The sequence below is a fragment of the Porites lutea genome, chromosome 8, assembly GCF_958299795.1.
Source record: "Porites lutea chromosome 8, jaPorLute2.1, whole genome shotgun sequence".
NCBI classification, from domain to species: Eukaryota; Metazoa; Cnidaria; class Anthozoa; order Scleractinia; family Poritidae; genus Porites; species Porites lutea.
The window spans coordinates 25089235-25104546 of NC_133208.1; the positions used below are offsets into that span (position 1 = coordinate 25089235).

The 15312-nt window shown below is 40.9% G+C and overlaps 1 protein-coding gene and 1 pseudogene across 1 annotated transcript in view; one reads left to right on the forward strand and one right to left on the reverse strand.

Moving 5' to 3' along the window:
* The window catches only part of LOC140945410 (uncharacterized), a 122289-nt pseudogene that overhangs the window by 72755 nt on the left and 34222 nt on the right, over positions 1 to 15312 (forward strand).
* Positions 1 to 15312, reverse strand: part of LOC140946783 (uncharacterized) — a 130396-nt gene that overhangs the window by 38937 nt on the left and 76147 nt on the right. The window lies entirely within an intron of this gene.

Genomic DNA, 15312 nt, shown 5'->3' on the forward strand with positions numbered 1-15312 from the left:
AACTTGTTATATTTTTGTGAGGTGTGCCTGTTCTCGGACAGCGCGAAAGCCACGGAGAAACCTTAGGCGTTCAACCAGCTAGTCTTTGGGACATTTTAACGTAAGGAAGGAACTATATACCAGGTAAGAATTAGCTTGCTTCCGCTTTTCTGAGGTGAGTTATTGATATAATATATAAATGCAAAACGTGCCCGAGAATAGGCACATATACTGTATATTTTTTCTGACCTAAAAAGGCAAAAACTACATAATAATTTTGCTTGAAGAAGAGCTAATCCTTTTTAGTTTCGTTAAGGGTTACTTAACTTTTAAATGTATAAAAGTAAACATATATGCGATGATGGGAACACGATTTGTAGAGATTTTTTGTTATTTCCTGAATCAGTAACGGAAAGTATAAACTATATTGATAATTGCTGACAAAATGAGAAACGTCAAATTGTAAAAGAGTTGGCAGATTCCTCTATTCTGAAAAGTAAAGCGACTGTAGAACGCAAGCAATATCTTGATGCAAGAGAGCTTTCAGTTACCGCGCAGTTTCCGTCGCATATACTTGAGTATACCTAAATACAGAGCGTGAACTCGAGCATAGATTCGAGCTAGCCTTCTAACCAGGACTTCGAACGAGGACTTCTTTTGCTTATTGCTAGAGCTTACAAATTCTATTGAAGTGAACTGCTGTGAGTAGACCCTGAGCGGTACTAAATCATAACGTATATGAATTTGTTATAAATTGGCTTACCAACATTTATATTTCAAGTAGTAAGTCTATCGAATTTTTTTTTTATTTACACCTCGGAATAACCCTCAATCTGAATAGTCACAATTTTGTATCCTGATAACAGCAAAATAAGCGCTGCGTTTGCCTTTAAGCAAACAGCAACATCCATTGCCTTTAAGTTTAACCAAATGTGCCTTTTTACGAACAGCTTTGCTTTCCTGATATGTAAGAGAACAAATAGGTGTTGAAGACCTCAGTGGAATCTTACTAAACCGAACACGTTTTACTAGTCCTTTCGTTGCATCGATGTTCCACTGTAATCTCAATTGGATACCCAGGTATTGTTTGGTCGCTAAGAACTTCTGGCTTTCTTTGTCAGCGCACCTCTGCACACGAACTCTGCAGCCAAGGAGAGACGTTTTTCGAGCTCACTTTCTTTACTCTTTAGTTATGACTTGAAAAAAGATCCTGACAGATTTCTTTACCCTCGTGTTGAACTTTAAAGAGTTTAAATGTGGAGAAGATCCTCGCCTTTAAAGACGCAACTTATGCAGTTGCGGAAAGAAACCCTGCCAAAAACGAAAAATTCAGGCTTGCTGGGATTCGAACCCTAACCTCTGCGATACCGATGCAATGCTCTAACCAACACGTCATCGGGAGAAATGGTCGGACATTTACGCATATCAATGAGCCATTGAGGCTGACTAATCAGGCATGAATGCGCCAAGAAAGCAGCATAATAATAGAGAAAACAGGCGATTTTGGCGCAGCAGAGTGACTAAAATCGTCATTTCCGTTGTTAAAAAGATGACTTCTTTAACATTAATGAGCGGATTCTTTAAGTTAAAGGATTAATCTATCATTCCAGCCAAATTTTAAGTAAAATAAATATTGCCATTGGACGGTATCCAATACCTCACATATACTTTATATACTTTACTTTACCTCCTCAACTTTACAGTGTACGTATTCAGAACACTTTCAGTAAAATGCGGGCTGTGTGCATAAAAAGGTACAACAGTTCAGTGCTATCCCTCCTATAAACAGCCAATCAAAGTCATTAACATTGTGTTGCTTATCATAACCCATGATCTACCCAGGGCTAAGGTGAGTTGGCCCCTGCTCAACACCACTGTAGCCCTGTTCAAAGAACTAACCGAAAAATTCCTAAAATGAGCCCCTCCAAATATAAGCCCCCCAAAATCGTAACGCAAACAACCCTCCGTTAAATCGCCCCTCCGAAAATAAGCCCCCCGGGAGGCTTGTACTTGGAATTTGCCCTCGAATAATTTCCTTCCCACTACAAGCTAGCCCAATCGATTTTGAAACGCAAATTTCCCTCCGTACATAAGCCCCTCCGAATATAAGCCCCTCCGAAAATAAGCCCCTCAAAAAGGGCCTTTGAAAAATATAAGCCCCGGGGCTTATTTTCGGAATTTTACGGTAGTCTCATCGTTTGAGTAATAACACTGAGACAATTTGCCCCTGGTCAACAGTTCAGTGCTATCCCTCCTATAAACAAGCAATCAAGACCATCTAATGCTGCGCTCGCTAGGTATTAATTCCCTTGTACAGGTACCACAGTACAAATTCCCTTAGCCCCTGCTTAATTAAAAGCTTTGCACTGTGGTAGCAATTGAACGCATATGGTAAACAGCTATGACTTAGACCGTAGAGAAGGTGCTCGGATGCACCGGAGAAAGGCATTTGATTTCCATCTCCCGAAGGCCCTACTTTGTGCATCCCACATGCCCTGGGACGCCGCCCATGACGCTGCTTCAATCCTAAAACTATGAGATTTGTATCCTGAAACATCCAAATCACAGAAACGAAGGGAATCAGCTAAGGCCTTTGTGAAAAAATTCCGTGAAACTGAAGAAAGATCCACCCAGTAGAACACTGGACCGGAAGACGAACCCCTTAGATTTAAATAAGCAAGCAAAACAGAAACAGGGCAAACTGGTTGTGCCCGGTGAATAAAACTCTCTACCGGTTCTGCGGGATTGCTGTGTTTGTAATGCCGTTAATGTAAGCTTAATAGAAGTTATGCTACCTTCTCGCGTTTTAACGAAAGCAACCTGGTTTAGAAGAATTAACTTTTGCTGAAGTTGTTTTGTGTTACATGTGAGCTCACCAATCATTAATGCTGCAAAAAAATCAATAGCAAACATCCCTTGCATCAATCGTCTGTTTCACGGTGACGACTGTGTATGAACGCACGCGGAAATGATGTTTTCAAGGATTGGTAAAGAAATGGCAGACGAGAGTCCCTGGAAGGATTACGTTTACTATAGCCCCGTAATGCCAGCTGAATCACGTAAACGTTTGTGGGGTCAGGTAGTGCTGCCAATCGATGGGGGAAGCCTAATGCTGAAATGTAAGTTAAGGCTGTAGAAGGAGCATATTTTTGTTCTGCTCGGAAAGCAATAAAAAGGGTCAGATGCTCAGTTGCGATTGGGAAAATAGGACCCTGCGGTAAGTACCCAGTGAAGTGGAGCTCAAACTGGCTTCTAGCAGCTGCATTAGAGAATCCCCCAATTCTCTGGTAGCAGCTGAGCGGTGGGGTTGGCTCTCTACCTGCAAACGAGATAGACTATCAGCTAAGATGTTCCGAACACCTTCTATATGAAGAGCCCTAAACAAGATGTTTTTCAAACATATGAGTACTAGGGTTCGAGGCAGGCTTAGCAATCTAGGATCTTTCGAGGTTTTTTTGATGATCACGTAAACAATGCTTTCATTATCAGTTATAAATATCACACGCTTGTCTCTTAACTCCTTACACCGAATGCTTAGCCCTGAGGCAATGGGAAAAAATTACAAGAAAGCCAATATGAAGGCCTGGCCATGATTCCGGCCATTTACCATGAAACCACTGCTTGCCAAAAATAGGACCATAACCCGTAGATTTTGCTGCATCTGCCCGGTACTACTACAGGGCAGGCAAAGTTCAATAATCCTCGCGGAGATTGGAGCTCTTTCAATGTAACTTTTTTCCTACTGAGCAGGTTGCGGATTGCTAATAAACTTTCTGCAACTTTTTCCCTGAAAAGCCTAGCTTCGTGCTTAACACAGTCTAACTCTATGCCAGCGGATGTCATAATCTTGAAGGGGGCCTCAGTTTTTCTGGTGCAATAGGCACTCCCACATCTTCACAAAATGCTAGGAATCGTTGTGGGTTAGTTTGGCATGTGCCCAAGGTCTTCGCCGCAATTAAAAAATCATCCAGAATGTGAATTTTGAGGGATGTTTAGTTTGTTACAAGCCACCCCTTACATAACCGTGCTGAGCATCTCAAAAGTTACAAGAACTAGCTAACCCCATTGGTAAACAGCAATCAACATAATATCTGCCCTTCCAATGCATACCTATTAGGCAGTAATCCCTGGGATGCACTGGAATTATACGGAAAGCACTCTGAACGTCAGTCTTAGCACAGTTCGGTGTTATTTTCATTATCACGTCAACCGTTGCATACTGTACAGAACAAAAATCTGGCGGGATATCGTCGTTAACTGAGCCTCCGTACGGGTAAAAAGGTGATGGATCATTCTATATTCACCTGGCCGTTTTTTAGGAATAACACTTAAGGGGAAAACCTTCAAATTAATAAATGGGTGGTGTTCAAAAGGGCCTCGAATGCGCCCTTCGCAAATCTCGCTTCTCAACTCATAGTGTCGTGTTGAAATGCTGAACGCAGATTGTCCGAAAATTGATCAAGTTGTGCACCTTGAAAATGGAGACGAAAACCTTGAACAAAACCGGATAATAATTCTTTATAACAATAGGCATCATAGCACTCTAAAATAAATAAATAAAATAACAGCCTCTTAACTCGAACTGGTGTTGGGAGCGCTTCTGTTGTTGGAAGCAGCAGGTTTTTTCCCATGGCCCGGGGAAGGTTTTGGTTGCTGGCATTTGGTGACAGGATGGGACTCTTCACAGTGGAAGCACTGGTGTTTATAGGAGCATCCTGAACAATAGACACCCATACGGAACCTCCAGCAAAACCCTTTGGGAATCATGTTTAGCCCTCTGTTTAGCTCTCCTGTGGTGGTCCGAAAGGACTGGGACCTTAGCCACAGCTCTAAATGAATTTGATCCCATGGAGCACCCTGAGATTCCCTTAGTTTACGGAAGTTCTCATCATAAAACTTCCAGTTATCCCCTGATGTAGCCAATTCCCTAATGACCGTGTCATATTTTATTAGAGCGGGGGTGTCCCCGAGTGACCGAGTGGCATAAGTAGCTACATATGTCTGAAATGCAGACATCCACTGATCGATATTAGTTACCATTTGCTTCTTACTACTCGGGGCAAGCACCATACAGATGGTGGCCCTCCTTTAGTAGTTTCTACCTAAAGTGTATAACGGTCCTCCTGTATCATTAGGACTGCTGGGCAGTAGCAATGCAAAGTCAACAATTTCATTTGCCCAGATCTACTTTTTAACCTTCTCTGGCGCCTGGGTAGAGAGCGGTATCGCCACTGACGTAAACGTGTTCTCACTTTGGTATCCTGTTGTGTCGTGCGGGCCTACCACACTTTCCGCCCTATCTAGGATCTCCAGCAGGTTTTCAACACTTTGAGTGCTTCTCCTCGAAGGCTCTACAGGGTCTGGAACAAACTGTACCTGGGGGAAGTAGATGATGTGGACGCAACCTACGCTGCTGAAGCTACTGTTTGTAGGGCTTGCGCGCTGCGGTGGTGATAGCGGAGATCAGCTCAGGAGTCAGCTGGGCAACTGCGCCTGTAATAGGAGGATTTCCATTGCTCGGTGGACTGCACTCCAGATGGCCGCGGAGTTGCACCCGCATTTGTTCTTCTCCGTTTCGCCACCCTGTCCTCGAAATTTCTGGCAGACTCCTTAGGAGGCATGCTGCATCAAAAAATGACACGACCCACACTTAATGTGGTACCAAGCTAGTGATAAATTAACTAGAAGTGCCACCGGTGGGGTAGTTAAAGGAAGCGATATGATTGAGATACATATTTTCCCCATGGTCAACAAAGGATAACCATGCAAAACAGATCGATGGCTAAAAGATAAAAAACTCTAGCGGAACCTGGTCATGAACGGGCAGGAGCTTGGTTCCTGCCGCAGTTTTCCATGACCCCTGTTTAGGAGCAAAGGAGACAAAGGGTGACTTTAATCCACACGCACCCATACTAGATTAACACGTTAACATTTTTTTGGCTAAAACCCAGGGGTCAGGAAATAAAAGGCAAGAGTGACTTTTAATCTACATGCACTCAAAATCCAGCTGGTACCGAAGGTGTTGTGAAATTTCGCGCTCCCGCTAAATAACATGGAAGGATCTGACTTACAACGAGAAATTGTCGTTTACATTGGTTGAGCAATATTTCGGTGAGGGCGACTAGTAACAATGTTAACGATTCAGAGTTTGAACTGTGCTCGCACACCTCATGGAAACTAACACAAAAATTGGGGGTGGTGCTCGCAATCCAAGCGGGATCGAAGCGAATGTTTTGTCTATCGTTCTACCTCCCTTGCCAACTGGCTGACGTTTCTTCGCAGACTGACTTGTCATGAGAAGAACCTCAAGAAAACCTTTTAATATTGAAGCTAGAGTAAAAGAGGTCTGCTACCAGGCCTGGACTGACTCAAATATCCACTAATCAAGGTCCCGTATGTAATCTGACCCGTTATTAAGTAACATATTAACTCCCGTAACTAGCGGCATGAAATCATTTATTCTTTCCTGGAATAAATCTCCTTCAGGATGAAGAACGAGAAAAAATTCAATACTAAAAAATTAAGGAGCTGGCAAAAACTATAAAGCACTATATAAGATGTAATGGCAAATATTAGAGTATTATAGTATATGACGGTACGAGTGCATTTTCCATATTCAGGGTTTGAACTTGGGATTTGGTGACCAAGCCCACCAAAAGGGTTTAAAGACATGGCTCCCTATATAAGTAAGCGTATGTCAGGAAAAAATATTATATATAGTAATAATAATAATATAATGAGCAATCGTAATGAATTAGTCAGAAGGCCACTATCGGTGATCACAATGAGTGAACTCCAAAATCTAGTTAATATAGGGGAAGAAGCACGCCCTATCCCCGCTCCCAGAAGGAGAGGGGGAAAGCACGCCCTATTTTGGGGAGCAAGGGGTGGTGCAGTGGTGAGAGCGCTCGCCTCCCACCAATATGGCCCGGGTTCAAATCCCGGCGTCGACTCCATATGTGGGTTGAGTTTGTTGTTGGTTCTCTCCCTTGCTCCGAGAGGTTTTTCTCTGGGTACTCCGGTTTTCCCCTCTCCTCAAAAACCAACATTTGCAAATTCCAATTCGACCAGGAATCAGGTAGACGAAGAACCACTTTGTGGAAGTGCTACCTCCACATCTTTATTTACTTATTTATTTATTCCTGGTCCAAGAAGGACTCCAATTCTTACACCAAGGAGAAATGTCCGACAATTCATACAGTATTTTGAGGATAATCCTATCCCCACCATATAGGCCTATTGCGGCCCTGAGAATTAAAGAAACAACAACTAGTACCAGCTTCTAGGACCAAAATAAATCAGAAAGGAAGGACTCTTCAGGGCTTTACGCAGTCGTTTGAAATATCATTTAAGTCCAGTAGAGATGCCCTTATTCAGTTACAGAATACAAGATTTGCAATTAGTAGATTATTTAGAACCATACTCAACAATACAAAAGGTTCCAATTTTGTGGAGACTCTTAAGATCACCTTTACCAAGAGGAAAGATGATAAAAATATATATAAGCCGGCCTATTTTAATAGCAGGGCGCAGATTGTAATCAACCCCAATGATTTTATACACAGCCTGCAATTATCTGAGGGTAGTGGATGGATTATTAGCAGCATTGATAAACACTATATCAATACAGTTGTTTGAGACCCGCTGAAAGGTTCCTCTTATATACAATTACCTGCGGAGCTGAGAAATCCTAGCAGAGGATTGGCTAACATTAAAAATGAAGACAACGAGTGTTTCCGTTGGTGCCATATCCGTTATTTGAATCTACAGCAAAAGGAGCCACAAAGGAACAAAAAATCGGACTGGGAAGTATTACTAGAATTGGATTATGAGGGCATTGAGTTCCCTGTTAGTGTAAAAGATTACAGCAAACGTGAGTGGAAGAATACTATCAAGATCAACGTTTTCAAACAATTTTATAAATTACCCTATTCACGTACCCAAAAACTTTAATGAGGTTGTTTTGAACCTGCTGCTGATAACAAAGGATGAGATCAAAGGATGAGAAGAAACATTATGTTCTGATTTATGTTCTGATTATGTATGGTAATTAATGGCGAGCAGGCTATCAGGATGCCACAAAGAGGAAATAATATATTGAGAATCCAAAATTGTCACAAGCAGATGCCGGTGCAATTTGTAATCTATGCAGATTTTGAAGCCATTACTGAAAAAATACAACGGTGCCAGCCTAATAATACCCAATCATATACTGAATGATACTAAAAACATACTGGCTGCGGCTATGGATAGAAAGTGGTATGCTGTCATGATGATCAATATACTAGCCGGCACCGATTTACAGAGGTGAGAAGCCAATCAAGAAGTTCATGGAAGAGATGCTAAAAGAGGCTCAGTATTGCCAAGAGATCATTGCTACTAAATTCAGGAAGCCATTGAAGATGAGCAAAAACCAATCAGGAGTGTTTGCCATCAATTGGGCAGCTACGAACTCAATAGGATATCGCTGTCCTGCTTTGACGATAAAAGATATATCCTCGCTGATGGTAAAACTAGTTATGCATATGGCCATTATAAGATATTAAATTAATGACAAGAAATAATAAAACTAGTGGCCACCACACCTTCTCAAGAGGGACCTCCTCAAATCCCCCAACCCTAACACCCCCATTTCCCCTAGCCCCCCCCCCCCCCCCCCCCATTTCTCCCGGTCCCTCTTGAGAAGGTCTTTTTTGTTCCCTCCACCTCTCCTTTCTTCTAGGCAAGCCATCTTCAGAGTCTACACTTTTTTATTTGATTTTTTGTTTTGTTGCTGCTGCTGCTGTTCCTCTAGCATTGGGACTAAACCACGCTTCTATTACACCTCTCTCTGGCTATTGGCCATCCTCTTTCGAGTGGTCCTCAGTGTAATTAAGCTCTACTCAGTAGTCTGACACTTTTTTGAGGTTTTTTTTTATTATATTGCAGTCTAACATAACCCCGCAGGGTTTGTAGGTTATGTTAACAGGATACGTTGAGCACGGTTAATTAAGAAAGCCCCACATTTTTCTAACTTAATTAACACTTCTCTCCGTACATTTTATTACTACTTCAAACGAGCCTTACCGTTAACTCCAATTCAATTTTCTCTTCAATGTGGGATGCGATTTTTGTCCCCTCTAGGAAAATCGTCAGTTGCTTTTTAGCTTCAGGCTTCATGTTTGCGTTGTTGTGTTCATTCACGAAAAAGAAAACTAGCTGAGTGTTTTTCCCGCCTTCTGTCACGCCACTTTCCACCATGCTTTGATCACGCGCTGTAATGTATTCCGAGCGGCGTAAATTGCTTAATGTATTACGATCGGGATACATTTGATTTTAGTCAAGGCCATGTGACCAAGAATCAGCCAATGGCTGTCCCTGTTAATTGTTGAGCGAAAGTCTGTGAATATAACAAGTACTTATGGACATCCAAATAAAGCTCGTTGTTGTTGTAAAAGCTTGTCACTGAAATAGTTTTATTTTCCAGAATTTTTAACTGTACGGTGTATGATAGTAAACAGTAGGTTACAAACTACTCTGTAAAACTATTTATTTAGATATTCTGCATTAAATTGCAGATTCAACAAGTATAGAATAGGACAAAAGAAATGATAGTCCAACACTTATAATCATAACTTACCTTCGCGTAAATATTAGATGAAAGGTTGACTATCTTCCCTTAGAAATTTAACTGTTCTACAGTTTAAAAGACGTTAAGAAACTTGTTTCCACCTTCTTACTCTTATTTTTGTTTTTCTCAAGGTTAAAAATAGGGTCATGGACAACATCTCGGAGTTTCTACAGACCATTCATATTGGTTCAGTCGTTGCAACGTACCTTTTTAACACTGGACGTATTATAAAAGCAGTAGAAATCTTTAACGAATGTTTGGTGCTCCTTAACGGTAAAGCCCTAGAGACAATCAAAGAACTTACGACACCAGTTGTTATCTATGTATATGATAAACTTCTTGATGGCTATACTCTTATGTTCGATCACACCCGTGCGATAGAATGTGGTAAAAAGCTTCACGAGACACTGCACAATAGTGGCCAAAAAGAACAAGAAGGGATGATATTACTTAAACTAGTAAACATCTACTATCAACGAAGCAAATACGAGGAAGCAAAACAGTTTTCCGAAGAGGCACTCAGCATCATGATTGAAAATGGAAATAATCGCGGAGTTGGAATATGTTACGGAAATCTAGCAACTGTGTTTCTTTCTGTTGGTCAATATACCAAGGCTGAAGAATACCTTCAAAAAGCACTGGTGATTAGCAAAGAAATCGCTGACAAAAAAGGAGAAGCATCTGCTTACGTAAATCTAGCAACTGTGTTTCTTTCTGTTGGTCAATATACCAAGGCTCAAGAATACCTTCAAAAAGCACTGGTGATCAGCAAAGAAATCGGTGACAAAGAAGGGGAAGCATCAGAATACGGAAATCTAGGAACTGTGTTTCTTTCCGTTGGTGAATTTACCGAGGCTAAAGAATACCTTCAAAAACCACTAGTCATCAGCAAAGAAATCGGGGACAAAAAAGGAGAAGCAACAGATTACGGAAATCTAAGAACTGTGTTTCAATCTGTTGGTCAATATACTATGGCTAAAGAATACCTTCAGAAAGCACTAATGATCAGGAAAGAAATCGGTGACAGAAAAGGAGAAGCATCTGCTTACGGAAATCTAGGAAATGTGTTTAAATCTGTTGGTCAATATACCAAGGCTACAGAATACCTTCAAAAAGCACTAGTCATCAGCAAAGAAATCGGTGACAAAAAAGGAGAAGCATCTGCTTACGGAAATCTAGCAACTGTGTTTCTTGATGTTGGTCAATATTCCAAGGCTAAAGAATACCTTCAAAAAGCACTAGTCATCAGCAAAGAAATCGGTGACAAAGAAGGGGAAGCATCTGCTTACCGAAATCTAGGAACTGTGTTTCTTGATGTTGGTCAATATACCAAGGCTGAAGAATACCTTCAAAAAGCACTAGTCATCAGCAAAGAAATCGGTGACAAAGAAGGGGAAGCATCAGAATACGGAAATCTAGGAACTGTGTTTCTTTCCGTTAGTGAATTTACCAAGGCTAAAGAATACCTTCAAAAAGCACTAATCATCAGCAAAGAAATCGGTGACAAAAAAGGAGAAGCAACAAATTACGGAAATCTAGGAGCTGTGTTTCAATCTGTTGGTCAATACAACAAGGCAGAAGAATACCTTCAGAAAGCACTGGTGATCAGGAAAGAAATCGGGGACAAAAAAGGAGAAGCATCTACTTACGGAAATCTAGGAACTGTCTTTCGATCTGTTGGTCAATATACCAAGGCAGAAGAATACCTTCAAAAAGCACTAGTCATCAGCAAAAAAATCGGTGACAAAAAAGGAGAAGCATCTGCTTACGGAAATCTAGGAACTGTGTTTCAATCTGTTTGTCAATATACCAAGGCAGAAGAATACCTTCAAAAAGCACTAGTGATGAGAAAAGAAATCGGTGACAAAAAAGGAGAAGCAGCGGATCATGGAAATCTAGGAACTGTGTTTCTTTCTCTTGGTCAATATTCCAAGGCTGAAGAATACCTTCAAAAAGCACTAGTCATCAGCAAAGAAATCGGTGGCAAAAAAGGACAAGCATCTGTTTACGGAAATCTAGGAACTGTGTTTCAATCTGTTAGCGAATATACCAAGGCCGAAGTATACCTTAAAAAAGCACTAGTGATCAGTAAAAAAATCGGTGACAAAAGCGGAGAAGCATCTGCTTACGAAAATCTAGGAATTGTGTCTCTTTCCATTGGTCAATGTACCAAGGCTAAAGAATACCTTCAAAAAGCACTAGCGATAACCACAGCTATCGGTGACAAAAAAGGAGAAGCATCTGCTTACGGAAATCTAGGAACTGTGTTTCAATCTGTTGGTCAATATGCCAAAGCTGAAGAATACCTTCAAAAAGCACTTGTGATCAGCAAAGAAATCGTTGACAAAAAAGGAAAAGCATCTGCTTACGGAAATCTAGGAACTGTGTTTCGATCTGTTGGTCAATATACCAAAGCTGAACAACACCTTCAAAAAGCACTAGTGATCAGCAAAGAAATCGGTGACAGAAACGGAGAAGCATTTGCTTCCGGAAGTCTCGGAGCTGCCTTCCTTTTTTTTGGTCAATATTATAAGGCTGAAGAATACCTTCAGAAAGCACTGGTAATTAGGAAAGAAATCGGTGACAAACAAGGAGAAGCATCAACTTACGGAAATCTAGGAGCTGTGTTTCGATCTGTTGGTCAATATACCAAGGCAGAAGAATACCTTCAAAAAGCACTAGTCATCAGCAAAGAAATCGGGGACAAAAAAGGAGAAGCAACAAATTACGGAAATCTAGGAGCTGTGTTTCAATCTGTTGGTCAATATAACAAGGCAGAAGAATACCTTCAGAAAGCACTAGTGATCAGGAAAGAAATTGGTGACAAAGGAGGAGAAGCATCTGTTTACGGAAATCTAGGAACTGTGTTTGGATCTGTTGGTCAATATACCACAGCAGAAGAATACCTTCACAAAGCACTAGTGATCAGGAAAGAAATTGGTGACAAGGAAGGAGAAGCAGCAGATTATGGAAATCTAGGAACTGTGTCTCTTTCTCTTGGTCAATATTCCAAGGCTGAAGAATACCTTCAAAAAGCACTAGTTATCAGCAAAGAAATCGGTGGCAAAGAAGGGCAAGCATCAAATTACGGAAATCTAAGAACTGTGTTTCTTGATGTTGGTCAATATACCAAGGCAGAAGAACACTTTCAGAAAGCACTAGTAATTAAGAAAGAAATCGGTGACAAAGAAGGAGAAGCATCTGTTTACGGAAATCTAGGAACTGTGTTTCTTTCTGTTGGTCAATATACCAAGGCTAAAGAATACCTTCAAAAAGCACTAGTGATCAGCAAAGAAATCGGTGACAAAAAAGGAGAAGCATCAATTTACGGAAATCTAGGAATTGTGTTTCAATCTGTTGGTAAATATACCAAGGCTGAAGAATACCTTCAAAAAGCACTGGTGATCAGCAAAGAAATCGGTCACAAAAAAAAAGAAGCATCTGCTTACGGTAATCTAGGAACTGTGTTTCTTGATGTTGGTCAATATACCAAGGCTGAAGAATACCTTCAAAAAGCACTAGTGATCAGAAAAGAAATTTGTGACAAAGAAGGAGAAGCAGCGGATTACGGAAATCTAGGAAATAAGTTTCTTTCTGTTGGTCAATATACCAAGGCTGAAAAATACCTTCAGAAAGCGGTAGTGATGAAGAAAGAAATTGGTGACAAAAGAGGAGAAGCAGCTGTATGCTTAAATTTGGGAAATGTGTGCCGTTCTGTTGGTCAATATACCAAGGCTGAAGAATACCTTCAAAAAGCACTCACGATCAAAGAAGAAATCGGAGACAAAGCTGGTGTTGGAGCTTCATACTTATATCTGGGAATACTATGTCGAGACTTTCAGCTTGATGTGAAAAGTCAAGAATTTGCTTATAAAGCACTTCAGATAAGCTATGAAATAGGAGACATTGAAATGCAGTTTAAAAGCCACCTTATAATCGCTCTGAACGCGTTAGAGGCAAGAGGAAGCATAACTGAAGTTCTGCGAAATCTGTATCAAAGCATTCAGAAGTGCGAAGAAATGCATGACTTTTTAAGAGTGAAAGATCAATTCAAAATTTCTTTTTTTGATGAGCATGTGTCCCCATACCTTCTTCTTTGTAGGTTGTTGATTGTTACAGGCAGTTATTATGAGGCTCTTTACGTTGCCGAGCTTGGACGGTCCAGAGCACTGACAGACGTACTCTCAGATACGTACTCTGTGGAAAAAGAGGTATCATTTAACCCACCGTCATGGATTGGTATTGAGAACATCATGAACAAAAATGCACTTAGTTCTTGTCTTTATGTTTCCTGTCTCGATGATAGGATGTAGTTTTGGATCCTCAAGCCAAACAAAATTATATTTTTTCGACAAACGAGACTCAAAGAAAGTGCAGATGAAGTGTTTAAAAATGATAAATCTGGTGGCTCTCTCGATTTACGTCAAGACCAATGCGAATATCGATCATTATTTTCATGTGTAAGCTCCCCGCTATCATGCAAACCATCTCAGGGTGACAGCTTCGAATCTTTGCGTCTTTTAGAAGAAGAGGAAGACGAAAATCACTACTCTAAACCTTTAACCCTTGCTGATGGTTACAACATGATAGTCGCTCCTGTAGCTGACTTACTCCAAGAATCAGAAATCATTATTATACCGGATAACTTGTTGTATCCAATTCCTTTTGCTGCTTTAATGGATGATAATGGAAAGTATTTATCGGATACTTTCAGGATTCGTATTGTGCCTTCCTTGACGACTCTTAAGCTGATTCAGCTCAGTCCAGAAGACTACCATAGTAAAACCGGTGCACTGATCGTAGGAGAGCCAGACGTTAGTGATGTATACTACCAAGGAAACCTTCTACAGTTAAACTCATTGCCTTGGGCCAGAAAGGAAGCAGAGATGATTGGGCGACTCCTCGGTATTCAACCGTTGCTTGGAAGGAATGCAACTAAGCAGGCAGTCCTAGAAAGCATGCATTCAGTAAGTCTTGTTCACTTCGCTGCTCATGGTTATGCTGAACGTGGAGAAATAGCTCTTTCCCCTATAAGCTCCTGCGGAACTCCACACGAGGAAGACTACTTATTGACGATGGCTGAAATTTCACAAGTTCGACTAACAGCCAAGCTGGTTGTCCTTAGCTGCTGTCATAGTGCACGTGGTCAGGTAAGGGCTGAGGGAATTGTTGGAATCGCACGAGCATTTCTAGCATCGGGTGCACGCGCCGTGTTGGCGGCACTGTGGGCTGTAGAGGACGAAGCTACTATGTGGTTTATGAATCATTTTTACGAGCACCTTGTTCGTGGTGAAAGCGCCAGTGAATCTCTTCACCAGGCCATGAAGTCGATGAGAGAGACTCGCTTTTCTGACGTCATGCAGTGGGCACCCTTTATGCTGGTTGGAGATGATGTAACATTCAAAGGTTTGTATTTGATATTTATAATTTTTAGGTTTTTCTAGCTATTTGTAGTCAAAATGTGTGAAGTTTATGTTCGTGACAACTCGTTATTTTGAGAAATAAGTTTTGTTAGTTTCTTTCTTTATTGTTTTTGTCTAACCCTGTTCAAGACATGAAAGTGAGGCAACTGGAGAGAAGGCCGAATTTTATTATCCGAATCTCATGGAATATTTCTTAAGGCATGCATGCTCGGATCTAAAATAACTAACTAAAGTGAGAATGTAGAAAACAGTAGTTTTCCAAAGAGCATAAAAAAACAATTTAAGTCAGAGAAGAGGAGT